Genomic DNA, 25,332 nt, shown 5'->3' with positions numbered 1-25,332 from the left:
TCTCTCCGCTTCCACTCCAAAGAAAGTTACCTGTTTATTCCTATCATGCATTGGTTTTTGGGGTTTTCTTTGAGTAATGATGATCTCTTTAGTAGTCTGTTGGCGCCCTCTCCTGGAGGAATAGTTTGCTTGCTCTTGGACATTCTAAAAGAGAGGTCATGATAGACATTGAGCTTCTGAGCTCAATTGGGGACAGTCATGGGTGATGAATGTTTGCAACCTACTGCGAAGCCTCATACCGCAATATAAGGAACGTCAAATACTAAGAAAGGGCGGCCTATGAAAGAATTACTACTTTCAATAAGTACACTTAAACGGCTAATTGGGAATAGAAAAACTGTAAAAAGCCCTCTGAGAAAGCCCCCCTCTAACCTTTGATAGTAAGCTTTTCTGTAGTCTGCCTGTTGATGTATTTTCCGTTTGAACTGTGCACAACATGAAGAGACGGAACACTGGCGGCTTGTCACAATGCCCCCCGATGACATCACAATAGCGCTGCTGCCTAGAAAACAAGCTGCGCAGAAGAAGTTGTTCTTTGGGTGGGAGGGTGGGCTAGTGGAAGGAGGGGGCAATCTCTTTTTTTCCCGGGTGGTAGGGGGATGACAGGAGAAGGGAAGCGGGTGGTGAGAAAGGTACAGAGGGCAGGGTTTGGGGGCTGGGAAGGAAAGGGAAAAGATTAGGGTTTGGGGATGATGAAAGGGCTTTCTACGGGTAAGGATGGCAAAGGGTGGCAGTGACGGAAAGTCAGGCAACCTGTCCTGTCCGTCTTTTTGTATCGTGAATTGGAAAGACTGCAAGGGGGAGGGGAGTTGCTTGCGCCCTAAAGGAGGAGTTATTCAGATTCATTGCAGTGGGCGGCGGCTGCAAAACGCACCATTCTTCTTGTTTTGGCTCTGCAAAGCAGCCTTTTCAAGGGTTGGCTTGGGTGACAAAATGTCTTGTGTAGGCGTGGGTTTGTCTCCCTCTCGCTCTCTCTCCCTAAGATGTGTCCGGCATAGGCCAGGGTGCCACTCGAGGCCCAAACCAATTCTGGTTATCGCTTCTCGGCCTTTTGGCTAAGATCAAGTGTAGTATCTGTTCTTATCAGTTTAATATCTGATACGTCCCCTATCTGGGGACCATATATTAAATGGATTTTTAGAACAGGGAGATGGAAAAAGAGCTTGCTCTGTCCACTCCACGCATTGACCTGGTATTGCAGTACCTCCAGGAACGGTGCACCCCTTCTTAACCCAGTTTCCAAAAGCAGAACTCAATTCACCTGATTCATATTAGCCCGATTTAATGAATTGGAAGAAAGCATACGTCTTCATATGCACCTCAATTTGGCCCATTCACTTTTCACACTTCCTCCTTTTGTTTTTTATCTTTCACACTTTTGACTTTCTTTATTCATCCAAATAGCAAACTCATCACCACTCAACCTGACCAACTCGGCTATGTCCCCGTGCTGCAGTTCTCTGTCTTATCTAGATCATTTGCAATTGAATGGAATAGATCCCTTTTGGACAAAGTGGATTCACCTGCTGCTGCAGTGACCACAGGTGTGATAACATCTAGAATTGGCATCTGGTGCGATCTCTCCGCTTCCACTCCAAAGAAAGTTACCTGTTTATTCCTATCATGCATTGGTTTTTGGGGTTTTCTTTGAGTAATGATGATCTCTTTAGTAGTCTGTTGGCGCCCTCTCCTGGAGGAATAGTTTGCTTGCTCTTGGACATTCTAAAAGAGAGGTCATGATAGACATTGAGCTTCTGAGCTCAATTGGGGACAGTCATGGGTGATGAATGTTTGCAACCTACTGCGAAGCCTCATACCGCAATATAAGGAACGTCAAATACTAAGAAAGGGCGGCCTATGAAAGAATTACTACTTTCAATAAGTACACTTAAACGGCTAATTGGGAATAGAAAAACTGTAAAAAGCCCTCTGAGAAAGCCCCCCTCTAACCTTTGATAGTAAGCTTTTCTGTAGTCTGCCTGTTGATGTATTTTCCGTTTGAACTGTGCACAACATGAAGAGACGGAACACTGGCGGCTTGTCACAATGCCCCCCGATGACATCACAATAGCGCTGCTGCCTAGAAAACAAGCTGCGCAGAAGAAGTTGTTCTTTGGGTGGGAGGGTGGGCTAGTGGAAGGAGGGGGCAATCTCTTTTTTTCCCGGGTGGTAGGGGGATGACAGGAGAAGGGAAGCGGGTGGTGAGAAAGGTACAGAGGGCAGGGTTTGGGGGCTGGGAAGGAAAGGGAAAAGATTAGGGTTTGGGGATGATGAAAGGGCTTTCTACGGGTAAGGATGGCAAAGGGTGGCAGTGACGGAAAGTCAGGCAACCTGTCCTGTCCGTCTTTTTGTATCGTGAATTGGAAAGACTGCAAGGGGGAGGGGAGTTGCTTGCGCCCTAAAGGAGGAGTTATTCAGATTCATTGCAGTGGGCGGCGGCTGCAAAACGCACCATTCTTCTTGTTTTGGCTCTGCAAAGCAGCCTTTTCAAGGGTTGGCTTGGGTGACAAAATGTCTTGTGTAGGCGTGGGTTTGTCTCCCTCTCGCTCTCTCTCCCTAAGATGTGTCCGGCATAGGCCAGGGTGCCACTCGAGGCCCAAACCAATTCTGGTTATCGCTTCTCGGCCTTTTGGCTAAGATCAAGTGTAGTATCTGTTCTTATCAGTTTAATATCTGATACGTCCCCTATCTGGGGACCATATATTAAATGGATTTTTAGAACAGGGAGATGGAAAAAGAGCTTGCTCTGTCCACTCCACGCATTGACCTGGTATTGCAGTACCTCCAGGAACGGTGCACCCCTTCTTAACCCAGTTTCCAAAAGCAGAACTCAATTCACCTGATTCATATTAGCCCGATTTAATGAATTGGAAGAAAGCATACGTCTTCATATGCACCTCAATTTGGCCCATTCACTTTTCACACTTCCTCCTTTTGTTTTTTATCTTTCACACTTTTGACTTTCTTTATTCATCCAAATAGCAAACTCATCACCACTCAACCTGACCAACTCGGCTATGTCCCCGTGCTGCAGTTCTCTGTCTTATCTAGATCATTTGCAATTGAATGGAATAGATCCCTTTTGGACAAAGTGGATTCACCTGCTGCTGCAGTGACCACAGGTGTGATAACATCTAGAATTGGCATCTGGTGCGATCTCTCCGCTTCCACTCCAAAGAAAGTTACCTGTTTATTCCTATCATGCATTGGTTTTTGGGGTTTTCTTTGAGTAATGATGATCTCTTTAGTAGTCTGTTGGCGCCCTCTCCTGGAGGAATAGTTTGCTTGCTCTTGGACATTCTAAAAGAGAGGTCATGATAGACATTGAGCTTCTGAGCTCAATTGGGGACAGTCATGGGTGATGAATGTTTGCAACCTACTGCGAAGCCTCATACCGCAATATAAGGAACGTCAAATACTAAGAAAGGGCGGCCTATGAAAGAATTACTACTTTCAATAAGTACACTTAAACGGCTAATTGGGAATAGAAAAACTGTAAAAAGCCCTCTGAGAAAGCCCCCCTCTAACCTTTGATAGTAAGCTTTTCTGTAGTCTGCCTGTTGATGTATTTTCCGTTTGAACTGTGCACAACATGAAGAGACGGAACACTGGCGGCTTGTCACAATGCCCCCCGATGACATCACAATAGCGCTGCTGCCTAGAAAACAAGCTGCGCAGAAGAAGTTGTTCTTTGGGTGGGAGGGTGGGCTAGTGGAAGGAGGGGGCAATCTCTTTTTTTCCCGGGTGGTAGGGGGATGACAGGAGAAGGGAAGCGGGTGGTGAGAAAGGTACAGAGGGCAGGGTTTGGGGGCTGGGAAGGAAAGGGAAAAGATTAGGGTTTGGGGATGATGAAAGGGCTTTCTACGGGTAAGGATGGCAAAGGGTGGCAGTGACGGAAAGTCAGGCAACCTGTCCTGTCCGTCTTTTTGTATCGTGAATTGGAAAGACTGCAAGGGGGAGGGGAGTTGCTTGCGCCCTAAAGGAGGAGTTATTCAGATTCATTGCAGTGGGCGGCGGCTGCAAAACGCACCATTCTTCTTGTTTTGGCTCTGCAAAGCAGCCTTTTCAAGGGTTGGCTTGGGTGACAAAATGTCTTGTGTAGGCGTGGGTTTGTCTCCCTCTCGCTCTCTCTCCCTAAGATGTGTCCGGCATAGGCCAGGGTGCCACTCGAGGCCCAAACCAATTCTGGTTATCGCTTCTCGGCCTTTTGGCTAAGATCAAGTGTAGTATCTGTTCTTATCAGTTTAATATCTGATACGTCCCCTATCTGGGGACCATATATTAAATGGATTTTTAGAACAGGGAGATGGAAAAAGAGCTTGCTCTGTCCACTCCACGCATTGACCTGGTATTGCAGTACCTCCAGGAACGGTGCACCCCTTCTTAACCCAGTTTCCAAAAGCAGAACTCAATTCACCTGATTCATATTAGCCCGATTTAATGAATTGGAAGAAAGCATACGTCTTCATATGCACCTCAATTTGGCCCATTCACTTTTCACACTTCCTCCTTTTGTTTTTTATCTTTCACACTTTTGACTTTCTTTATTCATCCAAATAGCAAACTCATCACCACTCAACCTGACCAACTCGACTATGTCCCCGTGCTGCAGTTCTCTGTCTTATCTAGATCATTTGCAATTGAATGGAATAGATCCCTTTTGGACAAAGTGGATTCACCTGCTGCTGCAGTGACCACAGGTGTGATAACATCTAGAATTGGCATCTGGTGCGATCTCTCCGCTTCCACTCCAAAGAAAGTTACCTGTTTATTCCTATCATGCATTGGTTTTTGGGGTTTTCTTTGAGTAATGATGATCTCTTTAGTAGTCTGTTGGCGCCCTCTCCTGGAGGAATAGTTTGCTTGCTCTTGGACATTCTAAAAGAGAGGTCATGATAGACATTGAGCTTCTGAGCTCAATTGGGGACAGTCATGGGTGATGAATGTTTGCAACCTACTGCGAAGCCTCATACCGCAATATAAGGAACGTCAAATACTAAGAAAGGGCGGCCTATGAAAGAATTACTACTTTCAATAAGTACACTTAAACGGCTAATTGGGAATAGAAAAACTGTAAAAAGCCCTCTGAGAAAGCCCCCCTCTAACCTTTGATAGTAAGCTTTTCTGTAGTCTGCCTGTTGATGTATTTTCCGTTTGAACTGTGCACAACATGAAGAGACGGAACACTGGCGGCTTGTCACAATGCCCCCCGATGACATCACAATAGCGCTGCTGCCTAGAAAACAAGCTGCGCAGAAGAAGTTGTTCTTTGGGTGGGAGGGTGGGCTAGTGGAAGGAGGGGGCAATCTCTTTTTTTCCCGGGTGGTAGGGGGATGACAGGAGAAGGGAAGCGGGTGGTGAGAAAGGTACAGAGGGCAGGGTTTGGGGGCTGGGAAGGAAAGGGAAAAGATTAGGGTTTGGGGATGATGAAAGGGCTTTCTACGGGTAAGGATGGCAAAGGGTGGCAGTGACGGAAAGTCAGGCAACCTGTCCTGTCCGTCTTTTTGTATCGTGAATTGGAAAGACTGCAAGGGGGAGGGGAGTTGCTTGCGCCCTAAAGGAGGAGTTATTCAGATTCATTGCAGTGGGCGGCGGCTGCAAAACGCACCATTCTTCTTGTTTTGGCTCTGCAAAGCAGCCTTTTCAAGGGTTGGCTTGGGTGACAAAATGTCTTGTGTAGGCGTGGGTTTGTCTCCCTCTCGCTCTCTCTCCCTAAGATGTGTCCGGCATAGGCCAGGGTGCCACTCGAGGCCCAAACCAATTCTGGTTATCGCTTCTCGGCCTTTTGGCTAAGATCAAGTGTAGTATCTGTTCTTATCAGTTTAATATCTGATACGTCCCCTATCTGGGGACCATATATTAAATGGATTTTTAGAACAGGGAGATGGAAAAAGAGCTTGCTCTGTCCACTCCACGCATTGACCTGGTATTGCAGTACCTCCAGGAACGGTGCACCCCTTCTTAACCCAGTTTCCAAAAGCAGAACTCAATTCACCTGATTCATATTAGCCCGATTTAATGAATTGGAAGAAAGCATACGTCTTCATATGCACCTCAATTTGGCCCATTCACTTTTCACACTTCCTCCTTTTGTTTTTTATCTTTCACACTTTTGACTTTCTTTATTCATCCAAATAGCAAACTCATCACCACTCAACCTGACCAACTCGGCTATGTCCCCGTGCTGCAGTTCTCTGTCTTATCTAGATCATTTGCAATTGAATGGAATAGATCCCTTTTGGACAAAGTGGATTCACCTGCTGCTGCAGTGACCACAGGTGTGATAACATCTAGAATTGGCATCTGGTGCGATCTCTCCGCTTCCACTCCAAAGAAAGTTACCTGTTTATTCCTATCATGCATTGGTTTTTGGGGTTTTCTTTGAGTAATGATGATCTCTTTAGTAGTCTGTTGGCGCCCTCTCCTGGAGGAATAGTTTGCTTGCTCTTGGACATTCTAAAAGAGAGGTCATGATAGACATTGAGCTTCTGAGCTCAATTGGGGACAGTCATGGGTGATGAATGTTTGCAACCTACTGCGAAGCCTCATACCGCAATATAAGGAACGTCAAATACTAAGAAAGGGCGGCCTATGAAAGAATTACTACTTTCAATAAGTACACTTAAACGGCTAATTGGGAATAGAAAAACTGTAAAAAGCCCTCTGAGAAAGCCCCCCTCTAACCTTTGATAGTAAGCTTTTCTGTAGTCTGCCTGTTGATGTATTTTCCGTTTGAACTGTGCACAACATGAAGAGACGGAACACTGGCGGCTTGTCACAATGCCCCCCGATGACATCACAATAGCGCTGCTGCCTAGAAAACAAGCTGCGCAGAAGAAGTTGTTCTTTGGGTGGGAGGGTGGGCTAGTGGAAGGAGGGGGCAATCTCTTTTTTTCCCGGGTGGTAGGGGGATGACAGGAGAAGGGAAGCGGGTGGTGAGAAAGGTACAGAGGGCAGGGTTTGGGGGCTGGGAAGGAAAGGGAAAAGATTAGGGTTTGGGGATGATGAAAGGGCTTTCTACGGGTAAGGATGGCAAAGGGTGGCAGTGACGGAAAGTCAGGCAACCTGTCCTGTCCGTCTTTTTGTATCGTGAATTGGAAAGACTGCAAGGGGGAGGGGAGTTGCTTGCGCCCTAAAGGAGGAGTTATTCAGATTCATTGCAGTGGGCGGCGGCTGCAAAACGCACCATTCTTCTTGTTTTGGCTCTGCAAAGCAGCCTTTTCAAGGGTTGGCTTGGGTGACAAAATGTCTTGTGTAGGCGTGGGTTTGTCTCCCTCTCGCTCTCTCTCCCTAAGATGTGTCCGGCATAGGCCAGGGTGCCACTCGAGGCCCAAACCAATTCTGGTTATCGCTTCTCGGCCTTTTGGCTAAGATCAAGTGTAGTATCTGTTCTTATCAGTTTAATATCTGATACGTCCCCTATCTGGGGACCATATATTAAATGGATTTTTAGAACAGGGAGATGGAAAAAGAGCTTGCTCTGTCCACTCCACGCATTGACCTGGTATTGCAGTACCTCCAGGAACGGTGCACCCCTTCTTAACCCAGTTTCCAAAAGCAGAACTCAATTCACCTGATTCATATTAGCCCGATTTAATGAATTGGAAGAAAGCATACGTCTTCATATGCACCTCAATTTGGCCCATTCACTTTTCACACTTCCTCCTTTTGTTTTTTATCTTTCACACTTTTGACTTTCTTTATTCATCCAAATAGCAAACTCATCACCACTCAACCTGACCAACTCGGCTATGTCCCCGTGCTGCAGTTCTCTGTCTTATCTAGATCATTTGCAATTGAATGGAATAGATCCCTTTTGGACAAAGTGGATTCACCTGCTGCTGCAGTGACCACAGGTGTGATAACATCTAGAATTGGCATCTGGTGCGATCTCTCCGCTTCCACTCCAAAGAAAGTTACCTGTTTATTCCTATCATGCATTGGTTTTTGGGGTTTTCTTTGAGTAATGATGATCTCTTTAGTAGTCTGTTGGCGCCCTCTCCTGGAGGAATAGTTTGCTTGCTCTTGGACATTCTAAAAGAGAGGTCATGATAGACATTGAGCTTCTGAGCTCAATTGGGGACAGTCATGGGTGATGAATGTTTGCAACCTACTGCGAAGCCTCATACCGCAATATAAGGAACGTCAAATACTAAGAAAGGGCGGCCTATGAAAGAATTACTACTTTCAATAAGTACACTTAAACGGCTAATTGGGAATAGAAAAACTGTAAAAAGCCCTCTGAGAAAGCCCCCCTCTAACCTTTGATAGTAAGCTTTTCTGTAGTCTGCCTGTTGATGTATTTTCCGTTTGAACTGTGCACAACATGAAGAGACGGAACACTGGCGGCTTGTCACAATGCCCCCCGATGACATCACAATAGCGCTGCTGCCTAGAAAACAAGCTGCGCAGAAGAAGTTGTTCTTTGGGTGGGAGGGTGGGCTAGTGGAAGGAGGGGGCAATCTCTTTTTTTCCCGGGTGGTAGGGGGATGACAGGAGAAGGGAAGCGGGTGGTGAGAAAGGTACAGAGGGCAGGGTTTGGGGGCTGGGAAGGAAAGGGAAAAGATTAGGGTTTGGGGATGATGAAAGGGCTTTCTACGGGTAAGGATGGCAAAGGGTGGCAGTGACGGAAAGTCAGGCAACCTGTCCTGTCCGTCTTTTTGTATCGTGAATTGGAAAGACTGCAAGGGGGAGGGGAGTTGCTTGCGCCCTAAAGGAGGAGTTATTCAGATTCATTGCAGTGGGCGGCGGCTGCAAAACGCACCATTCTTCTTGTTTTGGCTCTGCAAAGCAGCCTTTTCAAGGGTTGGCTTGGGTGACAAAATGTCTTGTGTAGGCGTGGGTTTGTCTCCCTCTCGCTCTCTCTCCCTAAGATGTGTCCGGCATAGGCCAGGGTGCCACTCGAGGCCCAAACCAATTCTGGTTATCGCTTCTCGGCCTTTTGGCTAAGATCAAGTGTAGTATCTGTTCTTATCAGTTTAATATCTGATACGTCCCCTATCTGGGGACCATATATTAAATGGATTTTTAGAACAGGGAGATGGAAAAAGAGCTTGCTCTGTCCACTCCACGCATTGACCTGGTATTGCAGTACCTCCAGGAACGGTGCACCCCTTCTTAACCCAGTTTCCAAAAGCAGAACTCAATTCACCTGATTCATATTAGCCCGATTTAATGAATTGGAAGAAAGCATACGTCTTCATATGCACCTCAATTTGGCCCATTCACTTTTCACACTTCCTCCTTTTGTTTTTTATCTTTCACACTTTTGACTTTCTTTATTCATCCAAATAGCAAACTCATCACCACTCAACCTGACCAACTCGGCTATGTCCCCGTGCTGCAGTTCTCTGTCTTATCTAGATCATTTGCAATTGAATGGAATAGATCCCTTTTGGACAAAGTGGATTCACCTGCTGCTGCAGTGACCACAGGTGTGATAACATCTAGAATTGGCATCTGGTGCGATCTCTCCGCTTCCACTCCAAAGAAAGTTACCTGTTTATTCCTATCATGCATTGGTTTTTGGGGTTTTCTTTGAGTAATGATGATCTCTTTAGTAGTCTGTTGGCGCCCTCTCCTGGAGGAATAGTTTGCTTGCTCTTGGACATTCTAAAAGAGAGGTCATGATAGACATTGAGCTTCTGAGCTCAATTGGGGACAGTCATGGGTGATGAATGTTTGCAACCTACTGCGAAGCCTCATACCGCAATATAAGGAACGTCAAATACTAAGAAAGGGCGGCCTATGAAAGAATTACTACTTTCAATAAGTACACTTAAACGGCTAATTGGGAATAGAAAAACTGTAAAAAGCCCTCTGAGAAAGCCCCCCTCTAACCTTTGATAGTAAGCTTTTCTGTAGTCTGCCTGTTGATGTATTTTCCGTTTGAACTGTGCACAACATGAAGAGACGGAACACTGGCGGCTTGTCACAATGCCCCCCGATGACATCACAATAGCGCTGCTGCCTAGAAAACAAGCTGCGCAGAAGAAGTTGTTCTTTGGGTGGGAGGGTAGGCTAGTGGAAGGAGGGGGCAATCTCTTTTTTTCCCGGGTGGTAGGGGGATGACAGGAGAAGGGAAGCGGGTGGTGAGAAAGGTACAGAGGGCAGGGTTTGGGGGCTGGGAAGGAAAGGGAAAAGATTAGGGTTTGGGGATGATGAAAGGGCTTTCTACGGGTAAGGATGGCAAAGGGTGGCAGTGACGGAAAGTCAGGCAACCTGTCCTGTCCGTCTTTTTGTATCGTGAATTGGAAAGACTGCAAGGGGGAGGGGAGTTGCTTGCGCCCTAAAGGAGGAGTTATTCAGATTCATTGCAGTGGGCGGCGGCTGCAAAACGCACCATTCTTCTTGTTTTGGCTCTGCAAAGCAGCCTTTTCAAGGGTTGGCTTGGGTGACAAAATGTCTTGTGTAGGCGTGGGTTTGTCTCCCTCTCGCTCTCTCTCCCTAAGATGTGTCCGGCATAGGCCAGGGTGCCACTCGAGGCCCAAACCAATTCTGGTTATCGCTTCTCGGCCTTTTGGCTAAGATCAAGTGTAGTATCTGTTCTTATCAGTTTAATATCTGATACGTCCCCTATCTGGGGACCATATATTAAATGGATTTTTAGAACAGGGAGATGGAAAAAGAGCTTGCTCTGTCCACTCCACGCATTGACCTGGTATTGCAGTACCTCCAGGAACGGTGCACCCCTTCTTAACCCAGTTTCCAAAAGCAGAACTCAATTCACCTGATTCATATTAGCCCGATTTAATGAATTGGAAGAAAGCATACGTCTTCATATGCACCTCAATTTGGCCCATTCACTTTTCACACTTCCTCCTTTTGTTTTTTATCTTTCACACTTTTGACTTTCTTTATTCATCCAAATAGCAAACTCATCACCACTCAACCTGACCAACTCGGCTATGTCCCCGTGCTGCAGTTCTCTGTCTTATCTAGATCATTTGCAATTGAATGGAATAGATCCCTTTTGGACAAAGTGGATTCACCTGCTGCTGCAGTGACCACAGGTGTGATAACATCTAGAATTGGCATCTGGTGCGATCTCTCCGCTTCCACTCCAAAGAAAGTTACCTGTTTATTCCTATCATGCATTGGTTTTTGGGGTTTTCTTTGAGTAATGATGATCTCTTTAGTAGTCTGTTGGCGCCCTCTCCTGGAGGAATAGTTTGCTTGCTCTTGGACATTCTAAAAGAGAGGTCATGATAGACATTGAGCTTCTGAGCTCAATTGGGGACAGTCATGGGTGATGAATGTTTGCAACCTACTGCGAAGCCTCATACCGCAATATAAGGAACGTCAAATACTAAGAAAGGGCGGCCTATGAAAGAATTACTACTTTCAATAAGTACACTTAAACGGCTAATTGGGAATAGAAAAACTGTAAAAAGCCCTCTGAGAAAGCCCCCCTCTAACCTTTGATAGTAAGCTTTTCTGTAGTCTGCCTGTTGATGTATTTTCCGTTTGAACTGTGCACAACATGAAGAGACGGAACACTGGCGGCTTGTCACAATGCCCCCCGATGACATCACAATAGCGCTGCTGCCTAGAAAACAAGCTGCGCAGAAGAAGTTGTTCTTTGGGTGGGAGGGTGGGCTAGTGGAAGGAGGGGGCAATCTCTTTTTTTCCCGGGTGGTAGGGGGATGACAGGAGAAGGGAAGCGGGTGGTGAGAAAGGTACAGAGGGCAGGGTTTGGGGGCTGGGAAGGAAAGGGAAAAGATTAGGGTTTGGGGATGATGAAAGGGCTTTCTACGGGTAAGGATGGCAAAGGGTGGCAGTGACGGAAAGTCAGGCAACCTGTCCTGTCCGTCTTTTTGTATCGTGAATTGGAAAGACTGCAAGGGGGAGGGGAGTTGCTTGCGCCCTAAAGGAGGAGTTATTCAGATTCATTGCAGTGGGCGGCGGCTGCAAAACGCACCATTCTTCTTGTTTTGGCTCTGCAAAGCAGCCTTTTCAAGGGTTGGCTTGGGTGACAAAATGTCTTGTGTAGGCGTGGGTTTGTCTCCCTCTCGCTCTCTCTCCCTAAGATGTGTCCGGCATAGGCCAGGGTGCCACTCGAGGCCCAAACCAATTCTGGTTATCGCTTCTCGGCCTTTTGGCTAAGATCAAGTGTAGTATCTGTTCTTATCAGTTTAATATCTGATACGTCCCCTATCTGGGGACCATATATTAAATGGATTTTTAGAACAGGGAGATGGAAAAAGAGCTTGCTCTGTCCACTCCACGCATTGACCTGGTATTGCAGTACCTCCAGGAACGGTGCACCCCTTCTTAACCCAGTTTCCAAAAGCAGAACTCAATTCACCTGATTCATATTAGCCCGATTTAATGAATTGGAAGAAAGCATACGTCTTCATATGCACCTCAATTTGGCCCATTCACTTTTCACACTTCCTCCTTTTGTTTTTTATCTTTCACACTTTTGACTTTCTTTATTCATCCAAATAGCAAACTCATCACCACTCAACCTGACCAACTCGGCTATGTCCCCGTGCTGCAGTTCTCTGTCTTATCTAGATCATTTGCAATTGAATGGAATAGATCCCTTTTGGACAAAGTGGATTCACCTGCTGCTGCAGTGACCACAGGTGTGATAACATCTAGAATTGGCATCTGGTGCGATCTCTCCGCTTCCACTCCAAAGAAAGTTACCTGTTTATTCCTATCATGCATTGGTTTTTGGGGTTTTCTTTGAGTAATGATGATCTCTTTAGTAGTCTGTTGGCGCCCTCTCCTGGAGGAATAGTTTGCTTGCTCTTGGACATTCTAAAAGAGAGGTCATGATAGACATTGAGCTTCTGAGCTCAATTGGGGACAGTCATGGGTGATGAATGTTTGCAACCTACTGCGAAGCCTCATACCGCAATATAAGGAACGTCAAATACTAAGAAAGGGCGGCCTATGAAAGAATTACTACTTTCAATAAGTACACTTAAACGGCTAATTGGGAATAGAAAAACTGTAAAAAGCCCTCTGAGAAAGCCCCCCTCTAACCTTTGATAGTAAGCTTTTCTGTAGTCTGCCTGTTGATGTATTTTCCGTTTGAACTGTGCACAACATGAAGAGACGGAACACTGGCGGCTTGTCACAATGCCCCCCGATGACATCACAATAGCGCTGCTGCCTAGAAAACAAGCTGCGCAGAAGAAGTTGTTCTTTGGGTGGGAGGGTGGGCTAGTGGAAGGAGGGGGCAATCTCTTTTTTTCCCGGGTGGTAGGGGGATGACAGGAGAAGGGAAGCGGGTGGTGAGAAAGGTACAGAGGGCAGGGTTTGGGGGCTGGGAAGGAAAGGGAAAAGATTAGGGTTTGGGGATGATGAAAGGGCTTTCTACGGGTAAGGATGGCAAAGGGTGGCAGTGACGGAAAGTCAGGCAACCTGTCCTGTCCGTCTTTTTGTATCGTGAATTGGAAAGACTGCAAGGGGGAGGGGAGTTGCTTGCGCCCTAAAGGAGGAGTTATTCAGATTCATTGCAGTGGGCGGCGGCTGCAAAACGCACCATTCTTCTTGTTTTGGCTCTGCAAAGCAGCCTTTTCAAGGGTTGGCTTGGGTGACAAAATGTCTTGTGTAGGCGTGGGTTTGTCTCCCTCTCGCTCTCTCTCCCTAAGATGTGTCCGGCATAGGCCAGGGTGCCACTCGAGGCCCAAACCAATTCTGGTTATCGCTTCTCGGCCTTTTGGCTAAGATCAAGTGTAGTATCTGTTCTTATCAGTTTAATATCTGATACGTCCCCTATCTGGGGACCATATATTAAATGGATTTTTAGAACAGGGAGATGGAAAAAGAGCTTGCTCTGTCCACTCCACGCATTGACCTGGTATTGCAGTACCTCCAGGAACGGTGCACCCCTTCTTAACCCAGTTTCCAAAAGCAGAACTCAATTCACCTGATTCATATTAGCCCGATTTAATGAATTGGAAGAAAGCATACGTCTTCATATGCACCTCAATTTGGCCCATTCACTTTTCACACTTCCTCCTTTTGTTTTTTATCTTTCACACTTTTGACTTTCTTTATTCATCCAAATAGCAAACTCATCACCACTCAACCTGACCAACTCGGCTATGTCCCCGTGCTGCAGTTCTCTGTCTTATCTAGATCATTTGCAATTGAATGGAATAGATCCCTTTTGGACAAAGTGGATTCACCTGCTGCTGCAGTGACCACAGGTGTGATAACATCTAGAATTGGCATCTGGTGCGATCTCTCCGCTTCCACTCCAAAGAAAGTTACCTGTTTATTCCTATCATGCATTGGTTTTTGGGGTTTTCTTTGAGTAATGATGATCTCTTTAGTAGTCTGTTGGCGCCCTCTCCTGGAGGAATAGTTTGCTTGCTCTTGGACATTCTAAAAGAGAGGTCATGATAGACATTGAGCTTCTGAGCTCAATTGGGGACAGTCATGGGTGATGAATGTTTGCAACCTACTGCGAAGCCTCATACCGCAATATAAGGAACGTCAAATACTAAGAAAGGGCGGCCTATGAAAGAATTACTACTTTCAATAAGTACACTTAAACGGCTAATTGGGAATAGAAAAACTGTAAAAAGCCCTCTGAGAAAGCCCCCCTCTAACCTTTGATAGTAAGCTTTTCTGTAGTCTGCCTGTTGATGTATTTTCCGTTTGAACTGTGCACAACATGAAGAGACGGAACACTGGCGGCTTGTCACAATGCCCCCCGATGACATCACAATAGCGCTGCTGCCTAGAAAACAAGCTGCGCAGAAGAAGTTGTTCTTTGGGTGGGAGGGTGGGCTAGTGGAAGGAGGGGGCAATCTCTTTTTTTCCCGGGTGGTAGGGGGATGACAGGAGAAGGGAAGCGGGTGGTGAGAAAGGTACAGAGGGCAGGGTTTGGGGGCTGGGAAGGAAAGGGAAAAGATTAGGGTTTGGGGATGATGAAAGGGCTTTCTACGGGTAAGGATGGCAAAGGGTGGCAGTGACGGAAAGTCAGGCAACCTGTCCTGTCCGTCTTTTTGTATCGTGAATTGGAAAGACTGCAAGGGGGAGGGGAGTTGCTTGCGCCCTAAAGGAGGAGTTATTCAGATTCATTGCAGTGGGCGGCGGCTGCAAAACGCACCATTCTTCTTGTTTTGGCTCTGCAAAGCAGCCTTTTCAAGGGTTGGCTTGGGTGACAAAATGTCTTGTGTAGGCGTGGGTTTGTCTCCCTCTCGCTCTCTCTCCCTAAGATGTGTCCGGCATAGGCCAGGGTGCCACTCGAGGCCCAAACCAATTCTGGTTATCGCTTCTCGGCCTTTTGGCTAAGATCAAGTGTAGTATCTGTTCTTATCAGTTTAATATCTGATACGTCCCCTATCTGGGGACCATATATTAAATGGATTTTTAGAACAGGGAGATGGAAAAAGAGCTTGCTCTGTCCACTCCACGCATTGACCTGGTATTGCAGTACCTCCAGGAACGGTGCACCCCTTCTTAACCCAGTTTCCAAAAGCAGAACTCAATTCACCTGATTCATATTAGCCCGATTTAATGAATTGGAAGAAAGCATACGTCTTCATATGCACCTCAATTTGGCCCATTCACTTTTCACACTTCCTCCTTTTGTTTTTTATCTTTCACACTTTTGACTTTCTTTATTCATCCAAATAGCAAACTCATCACCACTCAACCTGACCAACTCGGCTATGTCCCCGTGCTGCAGTTCTCTGTCTTATCTAGATCATTTGCAATTGAATGGAATAGATCCCTTTTGGACAAAGTGGATTCACCTGCTGCTGCAGTGACCACAGGTGTGATAACATCTAGAATTGGCATCTGGTGCGATCTCTCCGCTTCCACTCCAAAGAAAGTTACCTGTTTATTCCTATCATGCATTGGTTTTTGGGGTTTTCTTTGAGTAATGATGATCTCTTTAGTAGTCTGTTGGCGCCCTCTCCTGGAGGAATAGTTTGCTTGCTCTTGGACATTCTAAAAGAGAGGTCATGATAGACATTGAGCTTCTGAGCTCAATTGGGGACAGTCATGGGTGATGAATGTTTGCAACCTACTGCGAAGCCTCATACCGCAATATAAGGAACGTCAAATACTAAGAAAGGGCGGCCTATGAAAGAATTACTACTTTCAATAAGTACACTTAAACGGCTAATTGGGAATAGAAAAACTGTAAAAAGCCCTCTGAGAAAGCCCCCCTCTAACCTTTGATAGTAAGCTTTTCTGTAGTCTGCCTGTTGATGTATTTTCCGTTTGAACTGTGCACAACATGAAGAGACGGAACACTGGCGGCTTGTCACAATGCCCCCCGATGACATCACAATAGCGCTGCTGCCTAGAAAACAAGCTGCGCAGAAGAAGTTGTTCTTTGGGTGGGAGGGTGGGCTAGTGGAAGGAGGGGGCAATCTCTTTTTTTCCCGGGTGGTAGGGGGATGACAGGAGAAGGGAAGCGGGTGGTGAGAAAGGTACAGAGGGCAGGGTTTGGGGGCTGGGAAGGAAAGGGAAAAGATTAGGGTTTGGGGATGATGAAAGGGCTTTCTACGGGTAAGGATGGCAAAGGGTGGCAGTGACGGAAAGTCAGGCAACCTGTCCTGTCCGTCTTTTTGTATCGTGAATTGGAAAGACTGCAAGGGGGAGGGGAGTTGCTTGCGCCCTAAAGGAGGAGTTATTCAGATTCATTGCAGTGGGCGGCGGCTGCAAAACGCACCATTCTTCTTGTTTTGGCTCTGCAAAGCAGCCTTTTCAAGGGTTGGCTTGGGTGACAAAATGTCTTGTGTAGGCGTGGGTTTGTCTCCCTCTCGCTCTCTCTCCCTAAGATGTGTCCGGCATAGGCCAGGGTGCCACTCGAGGCCCAAACCAATTCTGGTTATCGCTTCTCGGCCTTTTGGCTAAGATCAAGTGTAGTATCTGTTCTTATCAGTTTAATATCTGATACGTCCCCTATCTGGGGACCATATATTAAATGGATTTTTAGAACAGGGAGATGGAAAAAGAGCTTGCTCTGTCCACTCCACGCATTGACCTGGTATTGCAGTACCTCCAGGAACGGTGCACCCCTTCTTAACCCAGTTTCCAAAAGCAGAACTCAATTCACCTGATTCATATTAGCCCGATTTAATGAATTGGAAGAAAGCATACGTCTTCATATGCACCTCAATTTGGCCCATTCACTTTTCACACTTCCTCCTTTTGTTTTTTATCTTTCACACTTTTGACTTTCTTTATTCATCCAAATAGCAAACTCATCACCACTCAACCTGACCAACTCGGCTATGTCCCCGTGCTGCAGTTCTCTGTCTTATCTAGATCATTTGCAATTGAATGGAATAGATCCCTTTTGGACAAAGTGGATTCACCTGCTGCTGCAGTGACCACAGGTGTGATAACATCTAGAATTGGCATCTGGTGCGATCTCTCCGCTTCCACTCCAAAGAAAGTTACCTGTTTATTCCTATCATGCATTGGTTTTTGGGGTTTTCTTTGAGTAATGATGATCTCTTTAGTAGTCTGTTGGCGCCCTCTCCTGGAGGAATAGTTTGCTTGCTCTTGGACATTCTAAAAGAGAGGTCATGATAGACATTGAGCTTCTGAGCTCAATTGGGGACAGTCATGGGTGATGAATGTTTGCAACCTACTGCGAAGCCTCATACCGCAATATAAGGAACGTCAAATACTAAGAAAGGGCGGCCTATGAAAGAATTACTACTTTCAATAAGTACACTTAAACGGCTAATTGGGAATAGAAAAACTGTAAAAAGCCCTCTGAGAAAGCCCCCCTCTAACCTTTGATAGTAAGCTTTTCTGTAGTCTGCCTGTTGATGTATTTTCCGTTTGAACTGTGCACAACATGAAGAGACGGAACACTGGCGGCTTGTCACAATGCCCCCCGATGACATCACAATAGCGCTGCTGCCTAGAAAACAAGCTGCGCAGAAGAAGTTGTTCTTTGGGTGGGAGGGTGGGCTAGTGGAAGGAGGGGGCAATCTCTTTTTTTCCCGGGTGGTAGGGGGATGACAGGAGAAGGGAAGCGGGTGGTGAGAAAGGTACAGAGGGCAGGGTTTGGGGGCTGGGAAGGAAAGGGAAAAGATTAGGGTTTGGGGATGATGAAAGGGCTTTCTACGGGTAAGGATGGCAAAGGGTGGCAGTGACGGAAAGTCAGGCAACCTGTCCTGTCCGTCTTTTTGTATCGTGAATTGGAAAGACTGCAAGGGGGAGGGGAGTTGCTTGCGCCCTAAAGGAGGAGTTATTCAGATTCATTGCAGTGGGCGGCGGCTGCAAAACGCACCATTCTTCTTGTTTTGGCTCTGCAAAGCAGCCTTTTCAAGGGTTGGCTTGGGTGACAAAATGTCTTGTGTAGGCGTGGGTTTGTCTCCCTCTCGCTCTCTCTCCCTAAGATGTGTCCGGCATAGGCCAGGGTGCCACTCGAGGCCCAAACCAATTCTGGTTATCGCTTCTCGGCCTTTTGGCTAAGATCAAGTGTAGTATCTGTTCTTATCAGTTTAATATCTGATACGTCCCCTATCTGGGGACCATATATTAAATGGATTTTTAGAACAGGGAGATGGAAAAAGAGCTTGCTCTGTCCACTCCACGCATTGACCTGGTATTGCAGTACCTCCAGGAACGGTGCACCCCTTCTTAACCCAGTTTCCAAAAGCAGAACTCAATTCACCTGATTCATATTAGCCCGATTTAATGAATTGGAAGAAAGCATACGTCTTCATATGCACCTCAATTTGGCCCATTCACTTTTCACACTTCCTCCTTTTGTTTTTTATCTTTCACACTTTTGACTTTCTTTATTCATCCAAATAGCAAACTCATCACCACTCAACCTGACCAACTCGGCTATGTCCCCGTGCTGCAGTTCTCTGTCTTATCTAGATCATTTGCAATTGAATGGAATAGATCCCTTTTGGACAAAGTGGATTCACCTGCTGCTGCAGTGACCACAGGTGTGATAACATCTAGAATTGGCATCTGGTGCGATCTCTCCGCTTCCACTCCAAAGAAAGTTACCTGTTTATTCCTATCATGCATTGGTTTTTGGGGTTTTCTTTGAGTAATGATGATCTCTTTAGTAGTCTGTTGGCGCCCTCTCCTGGAGGAATAGTTTGCTTGCTCTTGGACATTCTAAAAGAGAGGTCATGATAGACATTGAGCTTCTGAGCTCAATTGGGGACAGTCATGGGTGATGAATGTTTGCAACCTACTGCGAAGCCTCATACCGCAATATAAGGAACGTCAAATACTAAGAAAGGGCGGCCTATGAAAGAATTACTACTTTCAATAAGTACACTTAAACGGCTAATTGGGAATAGAAAAACTGTAAAAAGCCCTCTGAGAAAGCCCCCCTCTAACCTTTGATAGTAAGCTTTTCTGTAGTCTGCCTGTTGATGTATTTTCCGTTTGAACTGTGCACAACATGAAGAGACGGAACACTGGCGGCTTGTCACAATGCCCCCCGATGACATCACAATAGCGCTGCTGCCTAGAAAACAAGCTGCGCAGAAGAAGTTGTTCTTTGGGTGGGAGGGTGGGCTAGTGGAAGGAGGGGGCAATCTCTTTTTTTCCCGGGTGGTAGGGGGATGACAGGAGAAGGGAAGCGGGTGGTGAGAAAGGTACAGAGGGCAGGGTTTGGGGGCTGGGAAGGAAAGGGAAAAGATTAGGGTTTGGGGATGATGAAAGGGCTTTCTACGGGTAAGGATGGCAAAGGGTGGCAGTGACGGAAAGTCAGGCAACCTGTCCTGTCCGTCTTTTTGTATCGTGAATTGGAAAGACTGCAAGGGGGAGGGGAGTTGCTTGCGCCCTAAAGGAGGAGTTATTCAGATTCATTGCAGTGGGCGGCGGCTGCAAAACGCACCATTCTTCTTGTTTTGGCTCTGCAAAGCAGCCTTTTCAAGGGTTGGCTTGGGTGACAAAATGTCTTGTGTAGGCGTGGGTTTGTCTCCCTCTCGCTCTCTCTCCCTAAGATGTGTCCGGCATAGGCCAGGGTGCCACTCGAGGCCCAAACCAATTCTGGTTATCGCTTCTCGGCCTTTTGGCTAAGATCAAGTGTAGTATCTGTTCTTATCAGTTTAATATCTGATACGTCCCCTATCTGGGGACCATATATTAAATGGATTTTTAGAACAGGGAGATGGAAAAAGAGCTTGCTCTGTCCACTCCACGCATTGACCTGGTATTGCAGTACCTCCAGGAACGGTGCACCCCTTCTTAACCCAGTTTCCAAAAGCAGAACTCAATTCACCTGATTCATATTAGCCCGATTTAATGAATTGGAAGAAAGCATACGTCTTCATATGCACCTCAATTTGGCCCATTCACTTTTCACACTTCCTCCTTTTGTTTTTTATCTTTCACACTTTTGACTTTCTTTATTCATCCAAATAGCAAACTCATCACCACTCAACCTGACCAACTCGGCTATGTCCCCGTGCTGCAGTTCTCTGTCTTATCTAGATCATTTGCAATTGAATGGAATAGATCCCTTTTGGACAAAGTGGATTCACCTGCTGCTGCAGTGACCACAGGTGTGATAACATCTAGAATTGGCATCTGGTGCGATCTCTCCGCTTCCACTCCAAAGAAAGTTACCTGTTTATTCCTATCATGCATTGGTTTTTGGGGTTTTCTTTGAGTAATGATGATCTCTTTAGTAGTCTGTTGGCGCCCTCTCCTGGAGGAATAGTTTGCTTGCTCTTGGACATTCTAAAAGAGAGGTCATGATAGACATTGAGCTTCTGAGCTCAATTGGGGACAGTCATGGGTGATGAATGTTTGCAACCTACTGCGAAGCCTCATACCGCAATATAAGGAACGTCAAATACTAAGAAAGGGCGGCCTATGAAAGAATTACTACTTTCAACAAGTACACTTAAACGGCTAATTGGGAATAGAAAAACTGTAAAAAGCCCTCTGAGAAAGCCCCCCTCTAACCTTTGATAGTAAGCTTTTCTGTAGTCTGCCTGTTGATGTATTTTCCGTTTGAACTGTGCACAACATGAAGAGACGGAACACTGGCGGCTTGTCACAATGCCCCCCGATGACATCACAATAGCGCTGCTGCCTAGAAAACAAGCTGCGCAGAAGAAGTTGTTCTTTGGGTGGGAGGGTGGGCTAGTGGAAGGAGGGGGCAATCTCTTTTTTTCCCGGGTGGTAGGGGGATGACAGGAGAAGGGAAGCGGGTGGTGAGAAAGGTACAGAGGGCAGGGTTTGGGGGCTGGGAAGGAAAGGGAAAAGATTAGGGTTTGGGGATGATGAAAGGGCTTTCTACGGGTAAGGATGGCAAAGGGTGGCAGTGACGGAAAGTCAGGCAACCTGTCCTGTCCGTCTTTTTGTATCGTGAATTGGAAAGACTGCAAGGGGGAGGGGAGTTGCTTGCGCCCTAAAGGAGGAGTTATTCAGATTCATTGCAGTGGGCGGCGGCTGCAAAACGCACCATTCTTCTTGTTTTGGCTCTGCAAAGCAGCCTTTTCAAGGGTTGGCTTGGGTGACAAAATGTCTTGTGTAGGCGTGGGTTTGTCTCCCTCTCGCTCTCTCTCCCTAAGATGTGTCCGGCATAGGCCAGGGTGCCACTCGAGGCCCAAACCAATTCTGGTTATCGCTTCTCGGCCTTTTGGCTAAGATCAAGTGTAGTATCTGTTCTTATCAGTTTAATATCTGATACGTCCCCTATCTGGGGACCATATATTAAATGGATTTTTAGAACAGGGAGATGGAAAAAGAGCTTGCTCTGTCCACTCCACGCATTGACCTGGTATTGCAGTACCTCCAGGAACGGTGCACCCCTTCTTAACCCAGTTTCCAAAAGCAGAACTCAATTCACCTGATTCATATTAGCCCGATTTAATGAATTGGAAGAAAGCATACGTCTTCATATGCACCTCAATTTGGCCCATTCACTTTTCACACTTCCTCCTTTTGTTTTTTATCTTTCACACTTTTGACTTTCTTTATTCATCCAAATAGCAAACTCATCACCACTCAACCTGACCAACTCGGCTATGTCCCCGTGCTGCAGTTCTCTGTCTTATCTAGATCATTTGCAATTGAATGGAATAGATCCCTTTTGGACAAAGTGGATTCACCTGCTGCTGCAGTGACCACAGGTGTGATAACATCTAGAATTGGCATCTGGTGCGATCTCTCCGCTTCCACTCCAAAGAAAGTTACCTGTTTATTCCTATCATGCATTGGTTTTTGGGGTTTTCTTTGAGTAATGATGATCTCTTTAGTAGTCTGTTGGCGCCCTCTCCTGGAGGAATAGTTTGCTTGCTCTTGGACATTCTAAAAGAGAGGTCATGATAGACATTGAGCTTCTGAGCTCAATTGGGGACAGTCATGGGTGATGAATGTTTGCAACCTACTGCGAAGCCTCATACCGCAATATAAGGAACGTCAAATACTAAGAAAGGGCGGCCTATGAAAGAATTACTACTTTCAATAAGTACACTTAAACGGCTAATTGGGAATAGAAAAACTGTAAAAAGCCCTCTGAGAAAGCCCCCCTCTAACCTTTGATAGTAAGCTTTTCTGTAGTCTGCCTGTTGATGTATTTTCCGTTTGAACTGTGCACAACATGAAGAGACGGAACACTGGCGGCTTGTCACAATGCCCCCCGATGACATCACAATAGCGCTGCTGCCTAGAAAACAAGCTGCGCAGAAGAAGTTGTTCTTTGGGTGGGAGGGTGGGCTAGTGGAAGGAGGGGGCAATCTCTTTTTTTCCCGGGTGGTAGGGGGATGACAGGAGAAGGGAAGCGGGTGGTGAGAAAGGTACAGAGGGCAGGGTTTGGGGGCTGGGAAGGAAAGGGAAAAGATTAGGGTTTGGGGATGATGAAAGGGCTTTCTACGGGTAAGGATGGCAAAGGGTGGCAGTGACGGAAAGTCAGGCAACCTGTCCTGTCCGTCTTTTTGTATCGTGAATTGGAAAGACTGCAAGGGGGAGGGGAGTTGCTTGCGCCCTAAAGGAGGAGTTATTCAGATTCATTGCAGTGGGCGGCGGCTGCAAAACGCACCATTCTTCTTGTTTTGGCTCTGCAAAGCAGCCTTTTCAAGGGTTGGCTTGGGTGACAAAATGTCTTGTGTAGGCGTGGGTTTGTCTCCCTCTCGCTCTCTCTCCCTAAGATGTGTCCGGCATAGGCCAGGGTGCCACTCGAGGCCCAAACCAATTCTGGTTATCGCTTCTCGGCCTTTTGGCTAAGATCAAGTGTAGTATCTGTTCTTATCAGTTTAATATCTGATACGTCCCCTATCTGGGGACCATATATTAAATGGATTTTTAGAACAGGGAGATGGAAAAAGAGCTTGCTCTGTCCACTCCACGCATTGACCTGGTATTGCAGTACCTCCAGGAACGGTGCACCCCTTCTTAACCCAGTTTCCAAAAGCAGAACTCAATTCACCTGATTCATATTAGCCCGATTTAATGAATTGGAAGAAAGCATACGTCTTCATATGCACCTCAATTTGGCCCATTCACTTTTCACACTTCCTCCTTTTGTTTTTTATCTTTCACACTTTTGACTTTCTTTATTCATCCAAATAGCAAACTCATCACCACTCAACCTGACCAACTCGGCTATGTCCCCGTGCTGCAGTTCTCTGTCTTATCTAGATCATTTGCAATTGAATGGAATAGATCCCTTTTGGACAAAGTGGATTCACCTGCTGCTGCAGTGACCACAGGTGTGATAACATCTAGAATTGGCATCTGGTGCGATCTCTCCGCTTCCACTCCAAAGAAAGTTACCTGTTTATTCCTATCATGCATTGGTTTTTGGGGTTTTCTTTGAGTAATGATGATCTCTTTAGTAGTCTGTTGGCGCCCTCTCCTGGAGGAATAGTTTGCTTGCTCTTGGACATTCTAAAAGAGAGGTCATGATAGACATTGAGCTTCTGAGCTCAATTGGGGACAGTCATGGGTGATGAATGTTTGCAACCTACTGCGAAGCCTCATACCGCAATATAAGGAACGTCAAATACTAAGAAAGGGCGGCCTATGAAAGAATTACTACTTTCAATAAGTACACTTAAACGGCTAATTGGGAATAGAAAAACTGTAAAAAGCCCTCTGAGAAAGCCCCCCTCTAACCTTTGATAGTAAGCTTTTCTGTAGTCTGCCTGTTGATGTATTTTCCGTTTGAACTGTGCACAACATGAAGAGACGGAACACTGGCGGCTTGTCACAATGCCCCCCGATGACATCACAATAGCGCTGCTGCCTAGAAAACAAGCTGCGCAGAAGAAGTTGTTCTTTGGGTGGGAGGGTGGGCTAGTGGAAGGAGGGGGCAATCTCTTTTTTTCCCGGGTGGTAGGGGGATGACAGGAGAAGGGAAGCGGGTGGTGAGAAAGGTACAGAGGGCAGGGTTTGGGGGCTGGGAAGGAAAGGGAAAAGATTAGGGTTTGGGGATGATGAAAGGGCTTTCTACGGGTAAGGATGGCAAAGGGTGGCAGTGACGGAAAGTCAGGCAACCTGTCCTGTCCGTCTTTTTGTATCGTGAATTGGAAAGACTGCAAGGGGGAGGGGAGTTGCTTGCGCCCTAAAGGAGGAGTTATTCAGATTCATTGCAGTGGGCGGCGGCTGCAAAACGCACCATTCTTCTTGTTTTGGCTCTGCAAAGCAGCCTTTTCAAGGGTTGGCTTGGGTGACAAAATGTCTTGTGTAGGCGTGGGTTTGTCTCCCTCTCGCTCTCTCTCCCTAAGATGTGTCCGGCATAGGCCAGGGTGCCACTCGAGGCCCAAACCAATTCTGGTTATCGCTTCTCGGCCTTTTGGCTAAGATCAAGTGTAGTATCTGTTCTTATCAGTTTAATATCTGATACGTCCCCTATCTGGGGACCATATATTAAATGGATTTTTAGAACAGGGAGATGGAAAAAGAGCTTGCTCTGTCCACTCCACGCATTGACCTGGTATTGCAGTACCTCCAGGAACGGTGCACCCCTTCTTAACCCAGTTTCCAAAAGCAGAACTCAATTCACCTGATTCATATTAGCCCGATTTAATGAATTGGAAGAAAGCATACGTCTTCATATGCACCTCAATTTGGCCCATTCACTTTTCACACTTCCTCCTTTTGTTTTTTATCTTTCACACTTTTGACTTTCTTTATTCATCCAAATAGCAAACTCATCACCACTCAACCTGACCAACTCGGCTATGTCCCCGTGCTGCAGTTCTCTGTCTTATCTAGATCATTTGCAATTGAATGGAATAGATCCCTTTTGGACAAAGTGGATTCACCTGCTGCTGCAGTGACCACAGGTGTGATAACATCTAGAATTGGCATCTGGTGCGATCTCTCCGCTTCCACTCCAAAGAAAGTTACCTGTTTATTCCTATCATGCATTGGTTTTTGGGGTTTTCTTTGAGTAATGATGAT

At 46.3% G+C, this 25,332-nt stretch overlaps 16 non-coding genes across 16 annotated transcripts; all 16 read left to right on the top strand.

Annotated features, from left to right (window-relative positions):
* The first annotated feature begins 1,035 nt into the window (after window positions 1–1,035).
* On the top strand, window positions 1,036–1,226 carry LOC142274776 (U2 spliceosomal RNA). Its single transcript, XR_012739022.1, has one exon. It is a non-coding gene; the product is annotated as a U2 spliceosomal RNA (small nuclear RNA).
* A 1,387-nt stretch (window positions 1,227–2,613) lies between these two features.
* On the top strand, window positions 2,614–2,804 carry LOC142274773 (U2 spliceosomal RNA). Its single transcript, XR_012739020.1, has one exon. It is a non-coding gene; the product is annotated as a U2 spliceosomal RNA (small nuclear RNA).
* A 1,387-nt stretch (window positions 2,805–4,191) lies between these two features.
* LOC142274772 (U2 spliceosomal RNA) lies at window positions 4,192–4,382 on the top strand. Its single transcript, XR_012739019.1, has one exon. It is a non-coding gene; the product is annotated as a U2 spliceosomal RNA (small nuclear RNA).
* A 1,387-nt stretch (window positions 4,383–5,769) lies between these two features.
* Window positions 5,770–5,960, top strand: LOC142274771 (U2 spliceosomal RNA). Its single transcript, XR_012739018.1, has one exon. It is a non-coding gene; the product is annotated as a U2 spliceosomal RNA (small nuclear RNA).
* A 1,387-nt stretch (window positions 5,961–7,347) lies between these two features.
* Window positions 7,348–7,538, top strand: LOC142274770 (U2 spliceosomal RNA). The gene has a single exon (XR_012739017.1). It is a non-coding gene; the product is annotated as a U2 spliceosomal RNA (small nuclear RNA).
* A 1,387-nt stretch (window positions 7,539–8,925) lies between these two features.
* On the top strand, window positions 8,926–9,116 carry LOC142274769 (U2 spliceosomal RNA). Its single transcript, XR_012739016.1, has one exon. It is a non-coding gene; the product is annotated as a U2 spliceosomal RNA (small nuclear RNA).
* Window positions 9,117–10,503: 1,387 nt separating this feature from the next.
* LOC142274768 (U2 spliceosomal RNA) lies at window positions 10,504–10,694 on the top strand. The gene has a single exon (XR_012739015.1). It is a non-coding gene; the product is annotated as a U2 spliceosomal RNA (small nuclear RNA).
* A 1,387-nt stretch (window positions 10,695–12,081) lies between these two features.
* On the top strand, window positions 12,082–12,272 carry LOC142274767 (U2 spliceosomal RNA). The gene has a single exon (XR_012739014.1). It is a non-coding gene; the product is annotated as a U2 spliceosomal RNA (small nuclear RNA).
* Window positions 12,273–13,659: 1,387 nt separating this feature from the next.
* On the top strand, window positions 13,660–13,850 carry LOC142274766 (U2 spliceosomal RNA). The gene has a single exon (XR_012739013.1). It is a non-coding gene; the product is annotated as a U2 spliceosomal RNA (small nuclear RNA).
* Window positions 13,851–15,237: 1,387 nt separating this feature from the next.
* On the top strand, window positions 15,238–15,428 carry LOC142274765 (U2 spliceosomal RNA). The gene has a single exon (XR_012739012.1). It is a non-coding gene; the product is annotated as a U2 spliceosomal RNA (small nuclear RNA).
* A 1,387-nt stretch (window positions 15,429–16,815) lies between these two features.
* LOC142274764 (U2 spliceosomal RNA) lies at window positions 16,816–17,006 on the top strand. Its single transcript, XR_012739011.1, has one exon. It is a non-coding gene; the product is annotated as a U2 spliceosomal RNA (small nuclear RNA).
* A 1,387-nt stretch (window positions 17,007–18,393) lies between these two features.
* On the top strand, window positions 18,394–18,584 carry LOC142274761 (U2 spliceosomal RNA). Its single transcript, XR_012739009.1, has one exon. It is a non-coding gene; the product is annotated as a U2 spliceosomal RNA (small nuclear RNA).
* Window positions 18,585–19,971: 1,387 nt separating this feature from the next.
* On the top strand, window positions 19,972–20,162 carry LOC142274760 (U2 spliceosomal RNA). Its single transcript, XR_012739008.1, has one exon. It is a non-coding gene; the product is annotated as a U2 spliceosomal RNA (small nuclear RNA).
* Window positions 20,163–21,549: 1,387 nt separating this feature from the next.
* On the top strand, window positions 21,550–21,740 carry LOC142274759 (U2 spliceosomal RNA). The gene has a single exon (XR_012739007.1). It is a non-coding gene; the product is annotated as a U2 spliceosomal RNA (small nuclear RNA).
* A 1,387-nt stretch (window positions 21,741–23,127) lies between these two features.
* LOC142274758 (U2 spliceosomal RNA) lies at window positions 23,128–23,318 on the top strand. Its single transcript, XR_012739006.1, has one exon. It is a non-coding gene; the product is annotated as a U2 spliceosomal RNA (small nuclear RNA).
* A 1,387-nt stretch (window positions 23,319–24,705) lies between these two features.
* LOC142274757 (U2 spliceosomal RNA) lies at window positions 24,706–24,896 on the top strand. Its single transcript, XR_012739005.1, has one exon. It is a non-coding gene; the product is annotated as a U2 spliceosomal RNA (small nuclear RNA).
* The last annotated feature ends 436 nt before the right edge of the window (window positions 24,897–25,332 follow it).

This window comes from Anomaloglossus baeobatrachus, unplaced genomic scaffold (assembly GCF_048569485.1).
Source record: "Anomaloglossus baeobatrachus isolate aAnoBae1 unplaced genomic scaffold, aAnoBae1.hap1 Scaffold_3792, whole genome shotgun sequence".
NCBI lineage: Eukaryota > Metazoa > Chordata > Amphibia > Anura > Aromobatidae > Anomaloglossus > Anomaloglossus baeobatrachus.
Note: the sequence above shows the minus strand (reverse complement) of the source record. Positions and strands in the feature narration are given on the sequence as shown.